The following is a 25766-nucleotide window of genomic DNA, read 5'->3' as shown; positions in this document are numbered from 1 at the left end:
CTCTCTGGGATAAAGAAAGCATCTTACTTATTATAGGTTATGGAATCAGGTTATTTCCCTCTCTCTGTGCTCCCACCAATGCCCCTTCAAGGAAGCAGGCTGATAGCTTTTGTTGAGCTTGGCTGGACAGTTATGCTTCATCTTATAGCTCTACTACACATTTCTAAAGAGACCACTTGGTATCTACAATACAATTAAATCTGTCTTTCTCTGACGCAATTTTTCCCTTCCCTGCCTATTTTGTGTCTTAGCTTCTGTTGAGTGCTTTATTAACTTCCTGCTGTAAATCTTCTGAAGAAAGAATGGAGATAATCTAAAATCCTCTTATATGACCATAAATGGGAAAGAAGGGAATACAAAATTGTCTGTCTACAGTAGCTCTATAGTTTTTCACCTACTCTATTTCTCTGCAGCTGTCTTCTTACTTCTAATTCTCTGTTCTCTCAGAGGCACTTTTGAGCTTAAAAATAAACAAAACTTAAAATCAGTATAAGATGCTATATAGAACTTAAAAATGCAGCTGAATAAATATCTATCCTAGAGTTTCCAAATGAGATTCCATGAATTTCTATATGGTGTATTTTCTATTTTAACAATATAATATGTGTAAATTCATAATAGAATATATAACAATTCCAAATTAAAGATAGAGATTTAATTTTTTATCCCAGCTCTGTTATGGATTGTTGGAGATTTTGGTTATATATCCTAATTCTATTAGTTTCATAAAATGTGTTTGATGATACTCATCCACAGAAAAGAATAACATGTAACATTTGAATCATTCACATTTTCTACTTTTACTGTTGTTTTCTCTCTGCTATGTTCTAGTCCTTCTATTAGTTCTTGAATAAAAAATAGACCATTTCTAGGAGATGACAATTTTATAAAGGAGAAATAAGGTGATAAATTAAAGAGTAGTAACCATGATTATAGAGATCTTAACAAAGTAACTTTTGAGCTGCATCTTAAAAGATGATTAGGAGTTTTCCAGGTGAAGTAGATAGGATATCCCAGAGAGAGGAGAGAAAATGTACAAAGATAAAGGTAATAAAGGACATGGTGTTTTAAGGAAATAATAAGTTCAGAGTTGCAAGAGTTTAAGGATAGGTTAAAAGAGAATCTGAAGATAAAACCACAAAGGTAGATGCGCATAATTTTGTGATGGAGCTATTATAATCAGCTAACGAATGTTAATTTTACACCGTAGGCAATCTGTATCACAGGAATGAGATTATCAGCACTTTTTTGGAATGTAATTCTGGAAGCAATATGCAAAACACACTGAAATCTTTGACACAGAATGCAACAGAAAGTTATAATATCTCTAGCAAAAGATAATGGGGTCTTGAACTAAGGCATTAAAGCATCTATCAAGAGAGTAATTGTGGATATTTTTCAACCAACTCAGAAAAGGAGAGAATGATAAGACATTAAGGAAGGATACCTTACAATTTACTATTTTAAGAGACAAGATGATAAATGTTAATGAAAATCAAGAACAGAGGTAGAGTATCTGGCATGATCAATTGCTTTGTGATTTGAGTGGACAATGTTGAGTTAGAGGGGTCTAGTGACATTTGCATTTGGATATGTCTGAAGCTAGGAGATAAGTAGGATAGAGACTGAGGTGTCAGCGTCACAGCGCAACTGAAGTTAAATACTAGAAGGAAGTTTTGAGAGAGTGATTTACATGAAATAAAGGAAAGCCAAAGAGATTCTCAAGGAACATTAGCAATTAAAGAAAGGGTGGATAGAAAAGAAATAAGGAAAAATATATATGGAAAATTAACATTCAGAAAGAAAAGAATCATGAGAGAATTTAAAAACTAAAAGCAGTTAATGATATCTCAAAGCTGTTCATGCAATATGTGAATAAACAATTATATTAGTTATGTTTTCCTTAAATTCAACAAGGAGTATTGAATTCATGTAGTAAGTGCAGTTCCGATTAGAACTGTGAAAATAAAAACAATATTTTATATATCATGGAAATTAAATGCTAATGTAAAAAATTAGACAATCAGTAGGTAAATAAACATGTAATGTATCTGATAAAATACTAAGAAAGAAAACTCAGGTTATGGAAACAGAGAATGGTATTGGGAGTATGTCACTGTGGGTAGAGAGCTAGAGAAGATATTTAAAGATCATTTAAGAAGATATTTTAGTAAAATTACAGGGAGAGATAATATAAGGTCGCTTCAGGTCAGGGTTTCTCAATCTAGGTAGTGTTGTCATTTTAGATGGGATAAATTGCCGTTATGGGAGACTGTTCTGTGTTTTATAGAATGTTTAGCAGTGTCCCAGACCTCTGTCCACTGGCTGCCAGTAGCATCCTATGGTTTTAACAACCAAAAATATCTCCAGACAATGTTCAATATCCTTGGGGAGTAAAATCATCCCCCGTTGAGAACAATTTGTCTCCGTAGACACAGGTGCAGGGACTGAATGTGTTAATAGATGTATTTCAAAGATAAAGCTGAATGGATTTTCTTTTGAATTGGATATGGACTGTGAGAGGAATGATGCCAAGGTTTCAAGATTTAAACAGCTGGAGGTTCTGTTTGACATTCCTGAGATCTAAAAGACTAAAGGTACAGTGGAAATCAGTCTATCAATTCTGGCCTTATTAAATTTGAAAAGCAGTTGAATACAAAACTGAGGTTCAGGGGAGAACTCAGGTTGGGTACATAAGTTTGGTTGCCAAATGTATGTAGATAGTATTTTAAAACCAAGGGAATGAATGGATTCACCTAGGGAATGAGTAAAGATATCAGAGGAGATCTACATACTGAGATTAGCAGTTCTCCAAAGTTGAGAGTAAGGGAGATGACGAGGGCCTGCAATAGAGACTGAGAAGTGTGTGTGTGTGTGTGTGTGTGTGTGTGTGTTTCTTCCTCTTCCCATCTCCCTTTCATGAGTATAAAAGAATAAAAGTAGAAAAAATATTCACAATTCAGTTGCTGGCATGAGAATACTGCTACTTTATAGAATATTTTAGGGACACAGTACCAAATCAATTATGTCTACAGAACATTTTTCTTATAATAATAGCTTCTTTATTTGGGAAATTGTCCCTTCCTCCTTACTAAACCATGTTATTGGGTGCTGGTGGTCAACCATAATTCCTAATTCTTTGGCTATAATGACAACAATCTGAGCCAAAATTATCAGGGCTCAAGAGTTCCTGGCAAGAGTTCCATAATAACAGACATGGCAAAATTTGGTGCATAAAAACCAAAACCAAAATTAATATACATAAAAAAGAGACATACAACAAAGATACTGATGGTACTGGTCTAGGATTATTAATAGTAGGTATACCTGTGATCTGCACACATTTGTTCTGTAACCAAATATTTAACCCCTCCTACTTAACCTAACTCAAGTTGATATTCTCTAACTTGCAACTAAAATGGTTTTGCCTAAAATAATGCCAAATTAAGTAAAAGATGCCAAATCAAATATATTTAGTATTATGTAGACATATAAAAACAGAACTTTTGTTGAATTATTAAGGCATGATGTTTATATGTATATAATAATTTCCCTGTTTATTTCTGACTCCAGGTTGAAGACATCCCAGAGCATTCTAAATTATCAAAGGCAAATTTCCTTAAAACCCTTAAAAGCAGTCCCCAAATTTTGAAACTACAAATGCCTGAATGGGAAGTAACTAGAATTATTACATTGGTTTCATAAATTTATATGCAAACACATTTCATATTATATATGGATATTTAAAATGTCTTTAAATTAAAAAGTGATACATTTGAAAATATAGAGACCATTGCATTAAGATATAATTCATGATGATTTGCCTTCATTTAAAAGTAGGTGATAGGCTATGTTGCTACCTTAAGCTTTACAGCATAAAGTTGATAATAAAGTGAATCTAGGGTGGGTTTTCAAAGAAAAACAAAAACAAAAACAAACATGCTAGGATTTTTACACTTCATTGAAAGCAATTCCTAATTTGAATGCAACTGATTTTGTGTTTATATTGCTGTTATGCTTTCCTTCCTGGCTTCTTCCCATTATTGGACCAGCATGTAGCTCATGAAAGCCATCCACAATTCTCTGATTACTATTTTCATATTGAGTTCTTTGCTCACATTTATAAACAATTATTTATAATTATTATGGCTCATAATCTTATAGTATATTTTTATTAATGCTAGAATTCCTTTTGCCACTCATCATTTTTTATTCTTCTGTTGAAATTGCAGCATAATGAACCTCAAACACTTACTTAAATTTTCAGTATCATAGTCTCTCATTTATAAAATAAGGATAAACGACAACACCAGACTTACACAGAAGCATCTATAAGGATTAAATGAGCTCTTATTTGTAAAGTGCTAGAATCAGGACAGTTAGAAAAATGTTAGGCCTTTAAAAATGCCTCAGAACATGGCATTCTGTAAATATTTGCTAATATACAGAATACTGATTTTACTCCAGAAATATAGTTACATATTACATAGTTGATAATTATTAGATAATATTTGCTATTTTCTAACACTATGCCTTTTTGTCTGATACTGTTTGACAAAAATCTTAGACATAATGCATGTTGCAAGTCACTTCACCCATTTGGCTCAGTTGCTTCATCTCTGAAGTGTACCTACAGAGATTTCATGGTGAGATAGTCCTTGTGAAATTTATTGAGACAATTTAAATGAGAAGTACATAATTATGACTTTTTAAATTAAACTTTTTAATTTTTAGAAAATTATAAATTTGCATGCATTTGTAGGAACTAATAAAATCTCATGTACTTTTACCATTTCCCCGCAGAGGTAACATCTTGCAAATTTATAGTACAATATTAAAACCAGAATGTTGAGATTGATACCATCCTTGAATCTTATTTATATTTCTCCAGAGTTACGAGTACTCATGCATGTGTGTGTGAGTGTGTGTGTGTGTGTGTGTGTGCGCGTGCGCATGTGTGTGTGTTTATTCTATGCAATTTTATCACATGGGTGGGTTAAATATAAATGGAAACTTTTACAAACTTCTATGGTAACTGCTACTTTTCTTTCCCTGTGCCACTCTCCCTTCTATTTGTTCTTTTCTTTAACAGTCATGTTTATCAGATCAGGGAATACTTTGACTTAAATGATTTGATACTTTTATTTAAAAGTAATTCTGAATGCCTTCAGTTGAGAACTTTCTGGTAGAAATAGAAAGCGCTCAACATGTACAGATAAGTAAACAGGACAGAGACTGAAAATAAAATAATCCATAGGCTCAAAGTTGCCAAAGAAGAAATTATTGGAAATTACGTAGTAAACTATCATTATCTGAGAAAACATGAGATCACAAAGAGAGAATTTAAAAAAAAGGAGAGTAAAGCAACAGTACTAGAAAAATGTGCTAAATTGATATATATTTTAATGTCTTGTACTTATCTATTAGTGTATAATAATGAAGTAATTCAAATGATTCTAATATCTACTTAGTATATATTATGTAAATCCACAATAGGTAATACAGATATATAAAATCCAATATTATTCTCACTGTATTTACAATATAAAAGGGAAAAAAGAAACACATGGATGTTTATAAAAGTTAGAATGAATGATCTAGACAATACATAGACAAAGGCAGTGGTTCTCAACCTTTTTGGCACCAGGGACCAGTGCTCCTATGAGAATCTAATGACTGATGATCTGAGGAGCTCAGGCTGTGAAGCTAGTGCTGGAGAGCAGTTGCAAATACAGATGAAGCTTCATTCACTTGCATGCTGCCACCTCCTGCTGTGCGGCCTGGTTCCTAACAGGCCACAGACCAATACAGGTCCATGGCCTGGGGTTTGGAGATCCTTGGACAAGGAATCCAGAAGCAGCAGAGAGCAGTAAAGGTAAATGTTATTCCACAAGACACAGAAGATTAATTATACTTTGGCGGTGGCAAATTGCTGGAGAAAAAGTAAGAGACAAAGATAAAGGCAATAAGCCCAAGATATGAATGAGAGAAAAAAGCTGACTTAGAAGGAGGTGGGTTGACTGAGTGAGGATTTATATTAGGGAGTATGAGGAGATAACATCTGAGTGATAAAGTCTGAGGCCATATTATAGTAAGCCTTGAAAACAAGTGAGAGAGGCTGATATGGAGTCGCAGACCAAAGATCAACACAAATTAGGTGAGATGGCAGGCACACACTTATCTCGTTCCTTCCATTCTATGAGACACTGTAAGGTTGACGATCACTAGGCATAAATGAGTGTGTTTTTAGTCTACAAAATCTTTTATCAAATCTTAACTGAAGAATATTTTATTTTTACAGTTATATTTTGACCAGTATCCCAAACAACCCAAACAATCCCTGAACACAGAGAATGTGGGTGTAGCTGATAAAGCTGCTTATGCAGAGACTGCTAAATTGCTGTATAATCAGGGTCTGATTGGATCTGATTATGAAAGCTCTCTTTAATGAATACAAATGCTTGCTAGACTGTTAAAATTCCTTCTTATATTATTATGTATTCACTATAAAATATTCCTTTGTGAGGCATTGAAGAACTTCATCTATTCTCTTGAGTCTCACATGCATGGTTTCAGTTTAAATGGTGTTAAAAAATAAATGATATTAATGGACTGTTAAGGTTATCTTTAAAAAATAATTAACTAGTAAACTGGGGCATCAGTATGCAAACAATTGGTTGTAATTACCTAGTATCAAGTGTCCTCTTAAAAAAAAAAGCTTATGCAGCATATTTATGCATATAGATCAAATAATGCCCAACAAACAAAAGGCGAGAGTGTTAATGCTGGTGAATTTCCTCTTCATTTGAGGAGAAGTATGCACTTTATCCTGAATCATCTTTCCAGTCCATATACTATAAGTTTATGATACAGAATATATGATAAATCAAATGAAGTTATGTGTGTGTGTATGATCATTGGTATTGTAATACTCTGGGTTCAACTTGATATTGCTCTGAAGAAGAAGCTCAGAAAGCTAGACTCTTTCTGAAAAGGACAAAGAAAAGTAATTCATAATATAACTTTACTATATTGACTTTATATTTACCAGTTTAATGTACTTCCTTTTCTGTAAGGCTTACCCATCCCGTTACTCTAGGATTCCCATCTTCTCCGGACTTTTGAGGAACTTTCTCTCAAGTTTTATACCTCTTTCTCTAGTAATTCCTCACTAGGGCGTATTCATCCCTTCCTTCAAATGAGCATGTATCTCCCATGCCTTGATTCTACCACCCAGAATCTCTCTAGATTTGTTATCTGTGCCCTAATACTTATCTTCCACACTGCTCTGAACCACTGCTATGAACTAGAACTTTTTTTCCTAGAATGTATATAATAATACCTAGAATGTAAGTTATTCACATAGTAAATAAGATAATGTATATTAAAGCACTTAGCCCAGTCACTGATAAGTAGAAAGAGCTCACTGTACTTCAATTTCCTTCCTTTCCCTTTCTTTCCTTTCAATGTTCAGACTTTACAAATATGTATCCAGAGTTATTACATCATTTTTTCCATCAGATAGCTTCACTGTTCCATGTTTTACAAAAATGCTTTTTTCAAAAATCACCAGTGATCTACATGTAGTCCCAGCCCAGCTGTTCCAATTCTTGACTCCCTGAGCTTTCAAATGCAGTTCACACTCAGTTATTGTCTCTTTCCTGAAAAGCTTGTCTCCCTTTGTTTCAGTGACTCTGTTTTCTTTTTCTTACTCCATATTCTTTGTTCTTATTGTCTCTAGAGAAATCATTGGCTAGTTAAACACAATTTTGTAAAGTGTTGTGAGGATAATAAAGAAATCGAAAATAACCAACTATGCAGTTTTGTTGAATTACTTCACTATGTAGCTTATTTTATGTGTCCATAAAATGAATTGGTTTGTTATTATTCAGATCTAAAATTTTCTTAGTAGAAGTAGAGAATTGTGGAGAACAAGATTGTTTTCAGTTTCAATTCAGAAATTGTCATTCAAGTATCATATAATTTATTTAGAGAAATAGAACATGTCCTAGGACATTTGACTAACAATGTAAGGAGTGTATAAAATGTTAAGCTATTAATACAATGGAGAAATAGAAATAGAACTTCAGAACTTCAGTTCTTTTCTCTACAAGAATTCTCAACGTGACTTTTTTTAACATCACAGTGTACATTTACTCATAAAATCATAGATTAACTAAACATCCTTTCTCCTGACTCTTCTTCGAGTCTCAAATTTCTCTTTTTAATTGATGTCATGTGTTTTACTCCTCTACAATGAACAACATAACACTAGTTCATTAATTCTAAACATAATCATAAATGCCAATTAACTTAATTTGCCTTTAAATATTTTCACTCAAAATCTAATATAAACAAATTTCATTGAAGATATAATTATTGATTAACTCAACAAATATTAGTAACACTTGTATAAGTGGTTCTAAGCTTTAGCATACATATAAAATTTCAGGAGAATTTGTTAAACATGCATACCTCATGCTCTTCAAATAAGAAGCTACCAAATCTATTTTTTTTTTGTAATAAAGCACATCAGGATCACAATTTGTATTGTATTAGGTTCTCATTTCGTCATAAAGATGAACCAAATATATTGCCTTAAACACGGAGAAAGTGTAGTTAGCAATATGTGAAAACAACTCTAAGAAATAAAGGGGAGAGGTCAGTAAAAGTGCAATGGAAGTACAGGGTTAAAGTTTAGGAAGGAAAAGTTTCTATTGAAGAAGAGATACTTGGAGAAATTCTGGAAAGAATAAAGAGATGAATTCCAAGTTTCGATAAACCTAAAGAGGAGCACACAGTCACAGAGCCATAATAGATGTACAAAGAGGGCCATTTGCATGGCTAGAGTAGCTCTAACATCTTATAGTTCCTTCTTATTGTTTGCCCCTTCTTTCACCAATAACCAATCTGCAATGAAAAGGCCACTGATTATTTTTTCTATTGTGATAGGTTTCATTTACATATTTTACTTGATTGTCCCCAAATTTTTATTTCCTTGTTATGTCCATTTCATAGATGACGATATTGAAGCTAAAGTGGTTAATTAGCCAGGATTCAAATTGTGACTTTAGATTTTTAAAGACAATGCTAATTGTATTATTTTTATTTTATAACTGCATAAATAACCACATAATCACACACATATATATTTACTTATATATCTTCTACTTCCTGACCGTCAACCATTTAGTCTAAGCCTTCATATTTTTATCTTGTTTTCTGCAGTTCTCCGCTTCAAATAATAGAATTTTAGACTTAGAACAACTCATTTTATAGATATGTACAGGTAAGGTCAGAAGTGACATGATTCAACAAAATTGCATATTAGACATTGTCAAGAACCATAGTCAAAAGTAGAAGCTCTTACATCTCTCAGCTTTAGTATTCTTTCCATTTCACTTTTCTATTCATCTCTGTCAGATACAGCAGCTATTAATGTCCCCCAGAATTACTTTTGCCATGTTACTCTATGACTAAATCTCTATATATAGGCCTATCTTGTTGTCATAGAAGGAAAAAACTCTTTGATGCAAACGATCAGCCCTCTCTCTTCACATTCTGCTTTATGACATATATTCCAAGAACCACTCATTTTTCATGGAAATAACAATTGAATCCATAAGACAGAAAGAATGGAAATTTCTGTACCCAAATTCAAACATAAATGTATCTGTTTCTAGCCTTTGCTCTTTCCAGCTCCTGCAACAATGGAGGTGATCCTCCTTCTCTAACTTTCACTGCTGGTCTCAGTCCCACACTCAGCCATTTGCTGGTATTCCCTTTTCTTCCTGTAATCTTCCACCTGAATTTTTTGGAAATATTTTAAACAACTTCAAATATCATTCAACTGAAAACACACATGCATGCACGCGTGCGCACGCACACACACACACATACACATACACACACACACACAGAAAGAGAGAGAGAGAGAGAGAAACGCATATGAACAAGAAGCATGAGGGTTTCTCCAGCGACCACTATATACTTTATATCTCTTTTTAACAGTTTTCTCAAAGAAGATACTGACATCAGCTGTCTTTTTTTCTTGCTTCCCACTAACTCCGCTGTCTTCCCTAATATGGACTCCACCATGATATTTTTACTAAAAATACATATGATACCGTAATGACCTCCTCAGACTTTTTCCAGTACTCATATTACTTTATTTCTCAAACAGGAGGTAACATTTGACTATTTCCTCCTTCTAAAATACTATTTCATTGATCTCCACACCACAACACTCTTCTACTTTTATTTTTAATTCTTTGAACTCTTAACTCATTTTCCATGTCCAGTTTCTCCTATCGTGCTAAGTCATTTAATGTTAGAATTTCTGCGGACTCTATACTCTTCCTCTGTTTTGGGTTTTTTGGCCATTCCTATTGCTTCATTCATCATCTGCATGTAAATGCTTTTGTTTTTTTAAGAGTAATTCCAATTTTTTGTATTCAACTGTTTGCTCCACTTGAATGTTCTATAGGTAACACAAATTAAACAGTTTTAAATTTTAATTTAATTTCTTTTTTCCCCACTAAATGCTTAACTTCCCCTGACCCATTTCTCCAGAAATGGCATTATTTTTTACCTATCTTCTCTAAGTCTGAACCTGGGTGATCATTTTTTATACTTTCTTGTTGATCCCTTTATTCAGTCAATCACTATGATCTATTCATTCTATATAATTTCAGACTCATCATTTTCTCTCAGTCTCAATCTCCCACACCAGGAAAAAAGGTCTCAATGTGATGAAGTCTTTAAATATAATTCCACCACACTGCCAAATTTCTATTCAATTGCTACCTACTCTCTCCACTCATCTTGAGGAACCCTTCCCCTCATTTTCCTGGATGCTTTTCTTATCATTCAAGAAATCATTATCTTAGTTTTCCAGTCCCTTTGTGTGTGCTGTTTTCTCTGGTTATAGCCAATCACCCTTCTATTTCAATGCTACCCCTGAACTTTCACCTTCATCCTAAATATACTCTTGCAACAGAATGCCCAGTTAAATTTAATATCAGGTAGACAAAGAAGAATATATTTGTAATAAAATATATCCCTAATATTGCATGAAACATATACTAAGCAAATTTTCATTGCTTATATGAAGTTCAAATTTAACTGTATCTTCTTTTCTCTCCCTGAATCTGACAACCCTACATCATGATGCATCTCATGTATTTTTTACTATAGTGTGTACTCCACGAAGACAGGGACTGGGTGTGACTTAACTGCTACTGCTGTTCCAGTGCCTACCAAAGTGTACATAAACAGAAAACACTTAGATGTTGGCTGAATTCATGATTTATGTGATGGTCAAGTTCTCTGAAAGTTAATACTAATTTGCCTATGTAAATTTTTCTCTTGCTAGTATTACATTTTAGCTACTCACCTTGGGCATGTTTCTTAGATATGTTCATTCAAACCTATGAACTTTATTTCCACTACTGCATCTTGGAAAGCCTCACAATTCCTCATGGTACAAATTTAAGGCATAATCTGCTAAAGCCATATATGAGACCTATCTGTGGCATGAAGTCTTTCTTTTTTTAATACTTCTGATCAGGTGTTATATTCAAACTTCAAAACTCTCAAAATTCACAGGAAAAAAAATAGTTTCACTTTTAAAGAAAAAACATTGTAAGTGCCTAAGTTAGAAACTGTAAATACAAATCCCCATTTTTAAGTTACTGCCGTGACTGTCAGCATCTATGGAGTTTATATTTATCTACTAAAGATCCAAATTGGTCTTAGGGTTTCTGGTGTCTAGTATGTATGTGTGTGTTTATCTGTTGTTCGGGGTGAGAAAGTGGACTATAACAGAAAATATTTGCTCTCAGGGGGACATTGTACTGAATACTGTGTGGTCACAGTAGAACTTGATATTTTCTATGCCAGTCACAAAAACTATCTATATAATCGAAAACTAAAAATGTTATTAAAACCAAAATGACTCCATGAGCAAATTAATCCATTGCCATAAATGTTTTGATTTTATATCTAAGATAACCTCTAGTTCGAAATAGAGATTTTGATAAGAATGCACTCTCTCTTAGGAGGCATCATCCACACAATAATTAATGGAGATTCCAAATTGTTAGACTGTGTTGTTTATATAAGTCATAAATTATTTCTTTCACATGTCAATTTTGTTTTTATAAGTAAATACATTTATCCCTTTTAAGATAACATTTTTATAAGTAAATACATTTATCTCTTTTAAAATGTTAAATAATAACCTTGGAAACATTCTTATTTTCTATTTATCAATCTCACAATTTTAAAATGTTAAGCATTAAATAAATCAGACACTTTAATGAAGATTTAATGTGCCATGTCAAGGTCACTCCACTCCTCATTTACAAGAACCATTATTACCTCAAATATTCAGACCCTACTTTGCTGCCATCATTTGGGCTTTGTCAGTAGTGATTATAGACCAATTCCTGAGGAAGCCATTCTATCATTTTTTTATAATATCAGTAGAGTTTTCATAAAGCAAAGAACAACACTTCTCTTTGGATGGACTTACTTATGAGTCCAAAGAATAGTTCTGACATGCCCTAAAATGCATCAATTTAGTATCTCTTGGCCCGAGAGGAGGGCCATAAAGGGCATAATATAAAAATAGCCCAGAAGAAATACAGAAATCATTTATTTAACTTGGATTATTTCATCCAAAGCAAAATATTTGTAATGTTAAACAAAGGCTGGACTCGACTACAATGTCAAATTTTTGCTAGCTCTGGGTGGTTTAAACAATTCAAAAATCATTTTTCATTACATAATGTGAAACTGAGTGATGAGTCTGCAAGTACTGGTGTAAAGGCAGCTAATGAATTTTTGGAAACTCTAGATTAGGTGATCATGGAGGAAAATTACTTGCTAGAGAAAATATTCAATATGAATGAAATCTCCCTGTTCCCTGTAGGAAAAGGATGCCTACAAGAATTTTTCATTCGTAAGTAGGACAAATCAATGCCAGTTTTCAAGGCATTTAATGACAGGATAACAGTTTTTCTTGGAGGCAGCGTTGCAGGCTACAATTAAAAGCCTTCATGATCTGGCACAGTGAGAACCCCAGTATCTTCAAGCATAACAATAAGCACACACCACCAGTGTACTACAAGAGCAATTAACTAGAAGTCATGGATGACCCAGCTCTGCCTCTAAGATGCCCTTCTGAATTTCTAGCCAGTGAGATGACATACTGTTTGGAGAAAATAATACCTTTCAAGATTTTGCTTGTAGCTGATAATGCTCCAGACATCCTTCTTTTATTAGTGATCTTCATTCTAATATTAAAGTGGTGTTTCTCCCTTCAAACACCACTTCTTTGACTCAAACAAACTATCAAGGAGTTATAGCAGCTTTTAAGACCAACTACCTGGAGGAGACCTTTGCCCAGGCTATTGCTACACCTGAGAATGGCACTGAGAAGACACCCATGCAAGTCTGGAAGGATTACAGCATCTATGACTGCATCAAGAACCTCAGTTGGGCTTGGAGTGACGTCACCAAGGAATGTGCAAATGGCTTCTGAGAGGAGACACTTAATGATATTTGTTCATGACTTCAAAGGATTTTTGCCAGGGATGAGGAGTTTGTAAAAATCAGCAAGACTGTGGTTAAAATGGCAAACGACTTTACCCTGATTATGGAGGATGACATTGAAAAGCTCCTAGAGATGGCTTCTGAGGAATTAACTAATGAGGAATGCTGTCAGAACTGTAATAAGAATGCAGAGCTGAAGCAGAGGCAAAAGAAAAGGAAACTGCAGGAGGAAAAAAAGAAGAAATCCCCAAAAATTCACAGTGAAGGGGTTAGCAGAGCTTTTGCAGGCCTCAACAAGCTACTTAAAAGTTTCAAAATATGAACCCCAATACTATAAGGTTTTCATTAATTGGAAGGCATGTTCATGGTGCAGTATCTGTTTACAAGCAAATCTATGATGAAAAAAAGAAACAAATAAAGCAGAAAAAAAGAAACAAACCAAGCAAACCACCATGGACGTATTTCTGAAAAGAGGAACACCACCTCAAAAAAGAGCCTCAGGTAGATCCTTCAGGAGGTATTCCAGAAGAAGGCTTTGTTATCATTGGAAATAACAGCTCCATGCATATTATTGCCTCTGACGACATTCTAATGGAACAAGATATGGAGGTAGAAGACAGTGATATTGATGATTCTGATTCTGTGTAGGCCTAGGCTAACATGTATGTTTGTTGTGTTTTAATTTTTAACAAAAATGTTTAAAAAGTTTAAAAAAATCAAATATTTTAAAAATAGATAAAAACATAAAATAAGGATATTAAGAAAGAAAATATTTCTGTATAGCTGTACAATGTACAATGTGTGGTGTTTAAATTAAGTGTTATTACAAGTCAAAAGCAAAAAGAATTTAAAGTTTATAAAATAAAAGTTTCAGTAAGCTAAAGTTAATTCATTATTGAAGAATGAAAAATATTTTTTTATACATTTAGTGTAGTCTAATGCATTGTGTTAATGAAGTCTACAGTAGTACAAGTAATGTTCTAGGCCTTCCGCTTCACCGACCACTCAGACCACTCACTCATTGACTCACCTAGAGCAGCTTCCAGTCCTACAAGCTCCATTCATGGTAAACACCCTATACAAGTGTACAATTTTTTTTTAATCTTTTATATCACATTTTTCCTGTACCTTTTTCTATGTTTAGATATGTTTAGATACACAAATACATACCATTTTTTTAATTGCCTACAGTATTCAGTAAAGTAACAGTCTATACAAGTTTGTAGCCTAGGAGCAATAGGCTCTACCATATAGCCTAGGTGTGTAGTAGGTTGTACCATCTAGGTTTGTGTAAGTGCACTCTGCGATATTCACACAACAATAAAATTGCCTAGCAACACACATCTCAGAATGTATCCCCATCATTAAGCAGGACATGACTCTATGTGTTTTACCCTTAACTCATATTTATAGCTAGTACCTAAAGGAATTTCTATTACAGAAGAGCCAATGAAAATTATATTATCTCTCCCTTCTCTTGCTTCTTTTTCTGTTACTGCTACTGTTACTAATACTACCACTATGACTATTGAAATAATACTATAATGGTTTTCAAATGCTGAGCATAATATTTTTCAGGTAGGTTTCTAAGTTCTTTTCACTTAAAACTTACAAGAATCATATGGCTGTTATTCACCTTTTTTATGGAAGAGTCAAAAAACACAGGTTAAATGAATTACTTGAAGTCACATAGGATGGTTGTTATATCCACACTGCAAATGAAAATGACTATAGAGCCTGCTGTAGAAATGATAGCATTCTAATATCAAAATTATCCTCAGGCACACATGCAGAGAAAAATACAATTACTTTTTTGAATTAAATTTCTCTTCTGCTACTCATTAATTCTATAGATTTGGTCAAATTGTATTTGAAACTTTTCAGTATTCTGTTTGTTTTTATAAACTAGAGAGAATACTGATTTCATAAGATTATGTTTAAGATTAAATTAAATTTAATATTAAACATTTAAATCATACTTTGTCCATGGTACATAATAAAAAAAAGTACTTTCTTTGTCACACCAATCATTGTTTAAATTTATGAGAGTATCAAGATAGGTAACATAGGTAGAATATGTGTGTGCATGTATGTGTGCATGTGCGTATGTTAAAACTTTAGCTTATATTTGTGAGAAATTGATACTTCTGGAAAAACTTTGGAATATATTTTTTATATTCTTCATATCACATTTGAGAGAAGTATATTAGGATCCGAGTAAAGAAATAGAATAGAAATAAATAGCAAAAGCAAAAGTAATAAATTATCATTACCATAAAAAACTGTCAGGAAGAAAATATATGCTAGGGACCACAGAGCATGCCACCCAAACTACTGCCACTAAGATGAGCTATGTAAGTTCTGAGCACAGTTCAAAGACCAGATTACAAACAGAAATGAACAGTTTTCCTATCATAAAACCAGCCTCGTTGGAACTGTAAAATTATTCATGAGAAAATTTTAAATCTTTTTAGATATACTTCCAAAAATGTCATGTCATTTCAAGAAAGTTATTAAAAAAGTCAACCAAATGCTACTTCATACCTTTCTTTGTTTATTAAATATTATTTACTTGAAGTGCCTTGCACAGAATAACCAGATTCATACCAATTTATAAGTCAATTTATTGTAACAGCAAGGAAACCAAGATGATTAATGTGTATCTCTTAATATATTCAAAGTGTCATGTCTACATGCAAAATATTCTTTCTCAAATTTACATATAATATATGCTACAACACCTTGCCAAGCACAAAGATTGAATCCTAATAATGTACAGAATTTTTCAGAGTAATATAAGGAAGTATAGCTTATCATAACAAGGACCTTTAAGGAAAATGAACTTTATGAATTATTGTCTCTTGTTTTACATTCAAACATATATATTCCATAAGCTTGTAGAATAATGTGATATCTTCTTATTAATTGTAATTTTTTCAGAACTAAACTATGATTTTTTAAGAGAGTTTATGAATAATTGTCTTATTTTCTTACATTCTGTACAATTTCATTAAAATATTTTAAAAGCCTCTAAATCTGAAAAAAAGGAATAAATAAAGACAAACTTAATGTGCACCATCCAGTATAGAGAATAAGTTTCAATTCATGTTTATGTATGTCTGAATTTTTCATAGAACTAAAGTGAAAATGAATGATTATAATAGGTTTTATAAATAAATTGTTATTGTGATGAAAATCAATAATACATTAATACATCAATTATGTATAGAATGTTTATTAAATGAAAACATAGTCTTTTATTATTGCTATCTAGTAATTATTTTTCTATAGCATACAGAAAAGATCAGTTTGTCATAGCCAAATTTGGGGAGGGGGGTGGAACTAAAGAACTAATTGAATACTTGTGAAAAATAAATAAATGTTCAAATATGGAAAAACTGCCACTTTTTCAATAGGTTTTTCTGAAAATATGTCATAATTCTTTACTCTTTTTGCTTCTGAGAATGTAAATTAAGATTACAGTTCAATTACCAAATAGAAATGTATCCGATGAGTAGATTCTGCTTAAAGTTAGTTTTCATTTAACAGAAACCAGATTACTTATTCTCTACAGCAGTGGACATTCTGATTGAGAAGGAGCAGGAGTGAATGTTTTGGGATGATGGAACTATTACATATTTTGATTGGAGTAGAGAGTGAATAAGTACATACATATGTCAAAACTCATAAAATTGGACATATAAAATGGATGTATTTTGTAGTATATTAATTATACGTCAAAAAGCGGTGATTAAAAAAAAAAACTCCACAAGTATTTGAATGCATATTTTGATATTTTATGCCCAACCAGCAGATAATTTCTCAATTCTAAATTTTAGATGTAGATTAAAAATGGTAGAGGAAATTGTCTTTATGTCATTTAGAGTATTTCAGAACACGTGTATCTCTTTTTCACAGTAACATTACTTTAGTGAAAAGCTGAATCTGTCTCAGGCTGCCTTAATTTAGTTCTTTAGTGCTCATATGGGCAGAACACTATACTAAGTTTTGGGAGAGGGCATAAAAGAAATCAAATCCACAGTACCTGCCTTCAAAAAGTTGACAGTTTAGTGGGAGATTAAAAAGATTTAACAACCTTTAAAAAGCAGCAAATAACTGAGAGCAAATTAACATAGCACAGCCACCATGAAAGCTCTGAAGTGAAGTAAACAAGAAAAGCAATCAGAGTGAGTCGAGGTTAATCAGGAGAGGTGCCACAATGATTTGTGTTTTCAGCCAAGTAGTAAAGGAGACAGAGACATATTGGGGGAGAAAAGAAGGGAGGTTGTCTGGGGACAGATGGGCACATTGAAAAGCAGTTTCTAGTGTAGTAAAGAAAGAGCAGTCCTTGCAGTATACTGTTGGCTCCACTGAGGGTCTTCACCTCAGTATGATTTCTAACCTTATTAAGATTCAGTCCACACAAGTTGTAAGACAAAAGGAAGTCTGTGGCCCCCAAGAGATTTTGTGTCCTCTAGCTACTCTGAAGCAGAGTACTTCTATTATTTTTTCTTGTTGCAACTGAAGAAAATGACATTTTGTAAAGATTATTAGTTAAAGATAATCCATGGGAAGTAAAACAATAATAACAAATTCCAAAATATACTTAATTTTTTTCTGAATGTAAATGGCTCTAATCTAATCATAGGGCAATTTATTAATATAATATTTTGAATCATCACTATTCCTCATTTCTATCTTCATCCAGTCTGGAAAATCTCCAACCTGAATTATTTCATGTTTGCCTAGCAATTCAGATAAATTCACTAGGACTCTTAGTCCTTATAAATATTAAGAGTCCAATCTTCTCCTTGATTATAATCTCCAGGTATATCCTCAATATCCACAGCAGCTCTCTTCCCAATATTGCCTTTCTCTTCATCCTATCTTTAGCTAGATTTCTTTGGGTGCCAGGCATAGAGAGCCACTCAAGCTTTCCAGAGAGAGAGAGATGTTTATTATAGGAATGTGTAAGAATATAAAAGGTATGTTTTAAGTATTTAGCACACATAACAAGTGTATTTGTGCATATGTGTGTATTATGCTATATATACATATTGCTAATATTACATCTGTAATGTGTAACTGAGAAAATGATTCTGCTCCTCAAATAAAATGATGTGCTAGAGCAAACTCAAAAAGTGATGCTCTGAATTGTGTTAGATGTCAGAGAATTGGCAGTGGGCAAAGATAAATATTGTCCTTGAAGGCATGCAATGCAAAGTCTAAGAAGAAAGAGAAGGCATGGAGGAAAGCCTTACCCAGAGAAATACAGGTGCTATAAAAGTGTATTGCAGCAAATCCTAATGAGTTTGAAAAAGATTTTCTATGGGAATTAAGTTTAAACTGTGGGCCAAGAATGAATGGAAGTTAGCTAGTTTAAAAATGATTGGAGATTATTTTAAGGGAACTACAAATATACAGCAATTAGCTCCTGCAAACAATTATTAATTATTATTATTAATATTATTATTATTGTTATTTATATTTTGGCTGGTTTCATAGGAGTTATAGAAAATCTCCAAGCATCTAAAAGTTAACACCACAAATCCAGCTTTATTGTTGTAAAACTTAATACAATTAAAAACATAATTCTTCAATTTAAAGTTAAATTAGATAAACTCACTGATTTATTCATTCAATAAATAGTTATTAAGCCTCTACTATGTCCCTATCATTATTCCAGGTGAAAAGAAAGCAAGAGTAAACAACCAAGGTGACCCTAAATCCTAGTTTGCCACTGAAAGTCTTATATCCTGAGAAACCCCTAGTGTCACAAACCAGAACATTTGGTCACCCCCTAAAAGAGACACACAATTACCCTGCCTCATAGAACTTAAACTCCAGTTGAATAAACAGAATATACACATATGCCTCCATATGGGTGAGATGTTAATAAATACAATCAGAAAAGGAAAGCAAAACTGTGGAAAAGAGAATAACAGAGGCTGGAATTTTTGATATGTTATTCAGATAAGGCCTAAGGAAATGATATTTAAGCAGAAATTCAAATAAAATGAGGGGTCCAGCCATGAAAGTAACTAGGGAAGTTTCATAAAGAGAAAGGGCAAACTTTCTGAAGAAGCAAAAGGCTTAGTAGGCACAAGAGATTTCCCTGAGGTTAGAGGTAGATGGCAGGGAATCCAGGCCTTGGCTGGGAACTGATTATGTTCTCAGTGTGCTAGGAATCCATTGAAGGATCTGAACTAGGACTCAATCATGAGTTAATTAGAAGTTAATTAGATACTGCCTTTAAAACATTAATTTTATTTTCCGAAAATAGTACTCAATGATCAAATGTTTTATTTTAGCTCATTTTTATTTGTATAAAATGCTGTTTTATAGTACTGTGACTGGAAAATCAGGCCTTCACAAATTCTAGTTGGAGTTTCAATCTTCTTAGCATAATAGAAAAGTTTCTTATTTTTTGCTATTTTGATAAATATGCTACATAATTTTTTAGTAATACTTATTCTAAAAACAAGTGTATATAAAAAAGCTGTATGTGTTCACGTGTACTGAATAAGTTATAAAACTGAATTTTAAGCAATAAATAGTGATATGTCAAGGAAGAGAAATAAGAAAAATAAGAATATTAATGATGATAAGATAATATTTAATTTTATATAATTAAAGTATATTTTAATATTTTACATCATAATATTAAATCTATATTAATATAGAAAATTTTAAGGCGTTATCATCATCTTTATTCTCATTCTCCTTTTTAACATCATAACAGATGTCCAAGACAATATCAACAAAATGAAATACCAAAACTAAAACAAATTTAAAAAAACCTATACCTGCCCAAGACAAAAATCACCTAATAAAATTAATGTTTTCAAAATTGTTAGCTAACTCTATGGTAGTATTCATTTTGCAATATATAAGTGTGTCAAGTCAACAAGTTGTACAGATTAAATTTAAATAATGTTATTTAGCAATTATATATCTGTAAAACTAGTACAAGTAACCTCTTTAAGTGATTATGTTAAAAATTAAATGAGATAATAAAAATATATTTTATAAAATATAAAGTTATAAAGACATAAAACTGTTAATATTATAATGGTTCTTAACTTCCTATGATAATCTACAGTTCTTTTTAAAAATAACATTTGGGACTGTTTTTCATGGAAACAAAATATGCCATTAATAGATATTTAAAAATAAATAACCTGTTGATCTGGTTATTAAGAAAGCTAAATTTTTGTCAGTTTCAAGGAAAAAAAAGGAAAGAATGATAAACTGGCTACTAAAGGATACAATAGTTGAAAAATTGTACTTCTGGTTATAAGTGAAATACACAAATCTGGCATTTTTCTATTTCATTGACGATATGAGAAGCGTGCTGGATAAAAGCTGAAAGGTGCATAAATCCTTTCTTGAATGAGCAATAGAGCCTTATAAAAATGAAAGCCAGAATAAAACACGTTTCCATAACCTTGTATAATAAGTATTTGATTTTAGCAATACACAAGACACACATGCATACAACCTGAAAGATATTTTATGAAAATTAATTTTCAGAGTGCTATTTCTATTTACTAGTAGCAGGGGGAGAATTCTGTTTGGAAGACAGTATTATAAGGATAAATTAAGCTAATTAGACTCAAAATAAGGGATTTAAAATCTGACCCTAATTTATACTTTCAAGCCTGCCTCCCACCTCTGAATTCTGTACCTATTGTGAATAAAGATTCTGTGTTTCTATACCTGTAAATTTATTTTTGCTAGTTATTCTATTCAGAAAGAAGTCAACATCTCTCTACCAAACTCAAATTTCAAAGGACTTTGTCTTCTACAATATGGAAATGTAGCAAGTATAATAAGAAAAAGAACATTGAAGTATCCCTAGTCAAATTTATTAATAAAAATTAGGTAACTTTCCTATAAACCTAAGGAAGTAAACAATATGTTAAGAGAGTATTTATAGTGCAAAAACAATTCCAGACATGCCTATTTGCTTTATTATTATCATAGATATTCTTTGAGAAGTATTCATTTTATTGGTGATAAATTATTTACTTATTGTTAGATAAAATCAGAGAACTCTGACATCTTATATAAACTGCATGTATACGTTTAATCTGGTTGAAATTGGTCAATATGACATAAATCAAATTCTAATTGAGCTTTTTAAACTATGGTACCTAAGTTCATAATCAGAGCCTCTTTCCGAACATAAATATTCTGATAACTTATGTTTAGTGTCTTAACTGAGAATTTATAAGAGGTGTGAGAGAGAGAGACAGAGACAGAGAGAGACAGAGAGAGAGACAGACAGACAGACAGACAAACACAAACTGAGATCAACAGTGAAAAAAAATAACATACAAGTCATATGGTTGGCTATTGAGTGTAAAAAAAAAAGCATTCCTTTTTGCTTTCGTAAGACAGAAAATCAATTATAAACTAGTGTACATGAGTAGTTTTGGAATATTTGGAATATTTTGGAATGTCAGTATTGTGGGCCTTCCCATCATTCCTTCAATGATATACATTACTAATACAATTGGAGAGAGAATATTGGATTACTTGGCTGCACAGGACATCAGATCTTGCTGAATAGAACTTGACTCTAGTTGCAATACAGAATCACGCTATGAATACACAACTTAGAAAAATACCCACTTATGTAAATTCTACAAGATAGAATTTTAATGGAAGTTCTTTGACCTGACGTTTACACAGGTGGTTGGATTTACCCCAGTTACAATAGCTAGAAGGCATATAACCATAATGGATATCGGTCAGATCCCATCTTCTGTTCAGAATCAGTCATAGCTGACTTGAGAAATGACAGGTGCTGGGCTTAGAGCTTCCAATTATTAATGCCTGATATCTATATAGGTCTGTGTGTTACTCATTTAGAATTATTTCTGGCATAGGGCCACACATTAAATGTTTATGAAATGAATACTTGAATAAATGAATGAATGAATGAATGGACGTTTGAATGAACGGACTGGACAAAGCAGAAATACTTCTAATTAGTATTTACTTCTATTTTTGAGACTGTTCAAACATGTTCCATAGATAGTACAAAAAAAAAAATGCCATAGGATAAAAAATTTAATAATTTTTACAAAATAATTTTTAACAAAATAATTGTGTTTTATGTGAATAATGAGACTTCTGAAGAGCATATTAGTGGGCTTTAATGATCTGAAATAGTTGAGATAGAAACTATGGTGCTAAGTAATGAAATTGAATTTTCTGGTAACTTTCAGAAATATCTCCCTATTTTTCAATGTCTAAGATAGCTTCTAACTACAATAGTTGTTGAACAAGCAAATTATTCCATAATATTAAATATGCTGTCTTAGTAGAACAGCTTGTTTAGAGATCTATGAATTAAATTTAAGTCTAGAGTTCTCACTTTAATATAGAAGTTAAAAAAATTAAAATCATTGACCATTTAGATTCTATTGAAATAATGATTTCATGAGTGTACAGAACTTACTTGTCATCAATTAGTCTACTTGATTACAAATGTATTTAATTTGTTGTTTGTTTTTTGTATCTTGAAGCATCTAAAATATTGAAGTTCAAGGTATTTGATATTTTGAACAAATGAAAAATGATTTGGAATTTTTAAAAGAAATTCAAGCAGTTTCTTACCATAACCATGAAATCCATTAGCTATTTCAAAAAGAAGAAGAAGAAAAAAAAAAAATCCTGACTTTAAATCATTTGAGCGGCAGTTTAGGAAGGGAAAAAAGCATTTATGTTTTGTGAACTATTAATCTTGATACTTCCTGGTGAAAACAACAATAACAGCACAAATCTCGAACTGACTTATAAAGCACAGATGGAATTTTCACAGAATTCTAGGTTCATACAAAAAACAAATCTTTTTCTTTCACTTGTCACTCTCTCAAAGATTTTTAATAACAGAAAAATCCCCTAATTATTTTCCAAAGGAGCATATGTTTGAAATTCAGCGAATGGTTTTTAGAATGCTGTTAACTGTTGAGAATAACTTAAAAAGGGAATAGCATACAGTACTATTTACATATTGTAGAATTATTGATTAGTTTAATTACTATTGTAAAATTATTGATTAGTTGAATTACTATTAGAATTAAAAGCTACGTTGTACATTTAATTTTATTTTCAATATCAGTAAATTAATGCCAGAGTTTAAATAGCTCTAAAAGCTTTATACAGATCAATGGTAGCTACATTGGGATTGGGCCCATGCTTCTGATTCATGACCTGAGTGAATACTAACCTATCATAAATAATTCCTGATTATTTAATGGAGTTTTGTGATCATATATTAGTTTCTGTCTTCATGACATATTTAGGATAATAAATACTATTTGGAGTAGGAAAATGGATAAAGAAAAAAGGGATTGAGTAGGACTAAGATGCTGCTTGGGATTAAAGCCATATATATTAGCTCTTTTTTACTTGATAAAGAGACTTCAGAAGTCTCGAGGAAAGATATTTTCGTGAGAAATTGCACATCTTGCTAAAATGAATGTTCATGGACTCAAGGAGAGAGACTTAGTTCTTCTTAGGATTCAAAACACTGATATCAGAAAACACAAAAGAGATAATTCTTGCATGAAATGTAGGAGAAATGAAGGAATAAAGCAATTTGTATTTGGCTAAGAGCAACAGACAGTATTATTCTCTCCTACATTTAAAAAAATAGAGCCTGAAACTCCATATCTGAGCATTTTATGGAATTCAGAATCCAAGAATAATTATAGATATCATCATATGGACCTTAATTAGACTCTGATATTTTGAAATCCATCCTATTAACACTTTAATTTTCAGATTTTTAAATTCAAAATTATTTCCTAGAACTTTGCAGAAAATTTTATATCCTGAAACATATACAAACTACATGAAACTAAAAAATTGGTAACTATGATAATATCACTTTATCACATATACACCCATAAACCTATATTTAAGCTAAAGGAAACTGAATCTACTTTTCTTTTTTTGTTCACGTTAGAATACTACTTAATATAAACATCTTTCAATAAAAATGTTTAGAAAAAAATATGTCTCAGTAAAATTGTATAGCTACTTATCTTGAATAGTATATATATTTAATAAATATTTTAAAGCATTAATGTGTCAATATTATGCCATACTCTATATATAACTCTAAATAACTCTGTATACATTTCATTCAATGAAACTATTATACACATACATAAGCTTACTGCCTCCCTATTCCCTGAGGATTTTTTTTTTTCTGGAATAGAAAACTAAGAAACTAATGCAAAATACTTTACCATACCTCATAACCATATGGGCGATAGAAGGGAATGCATAATACTTTAAAGAATTATAGAATATGTGCTAATATAGAGATTGTTGTATCCAGGTATTTATTTAAATAATATATAATAAAATTTAAATTAGATTTTAAATATGTATTGTTCAAACTTTCATGATTATTTGTTTTTCTTCCTTTTCTATATTGTCTGCCAAATGAGGATAAAAAGTTATAGAGAACAGATAAAAAAGCAAACCTCCAAATCCAGTTCTATGAAAGCTAATTATCTTTTTATGTGACATTAATATAAGCAATGCAGATAATACTGCATATTAAAAATGTTCCCTGAGAGTAGAATATTTATTATTTTCATTTGTATGTTTGTTGGTAGTAGTTTTTAACTATAGCCTTCAGCTATTTACAAAAAAGCAGGTCTCGACCTTAAGTAGCTCTTCAATTATCTTTCTCTTTCCTGTATTGCAAAAGTGAGTGAAAGATCTGTTTTTACTTTTCTCTACATCCTTGTCTTTTTTATTTCTCCTATCATAATAATCAGGCTTCATCTTCACTCCTCCATTGAAACTGTTCCCAAATTCATAACAACTTCACTAAGTCAAATACAATGGCTAAGTCTAGGCCTTCAACTCGCTGGACTTAAGCTATATTTAGCACAGTTCATCACTCCTCTCTTTCTATATTTACTTTACTCGACATGTGGGATGCCATCATACTCTTGCCCCCCAATACCATCCCCTTTGCCAGTCTTTTATCTTCTGTACCTATAAATTTAGGAGCTCTAGAGCTTAACTCTGATATTCATTCTGTGGGCCTACCTACTTCCCTGAACTCGAAACTCATTTATCAAACTGTCTACTTTCTTTGATATTTTAATATGTATTTGAATCAAAAACAGATTTTGTCCAAAATAGGAATTTATCTGCCCCTCTGAACTCTAAAA

Source organism: Pteropus alecto, unplaced genomic scaffold (assembly GCF_000325575.1).
Source record: "Pteropus alecto unplaced genomic scaffold, ASM32557v1 scaffold72, whole genome shotgun sequence".
NCBI classification, from domain to species: domain Eukaryota; kingdom Metazoa; phylum Chordata; class Mammalia; order Chiroptera; family Pteropodidae; genus Pteropus; species Pteropus alecto.
This window is presented reverse-complemented; position numbering follows the sequence as displayed.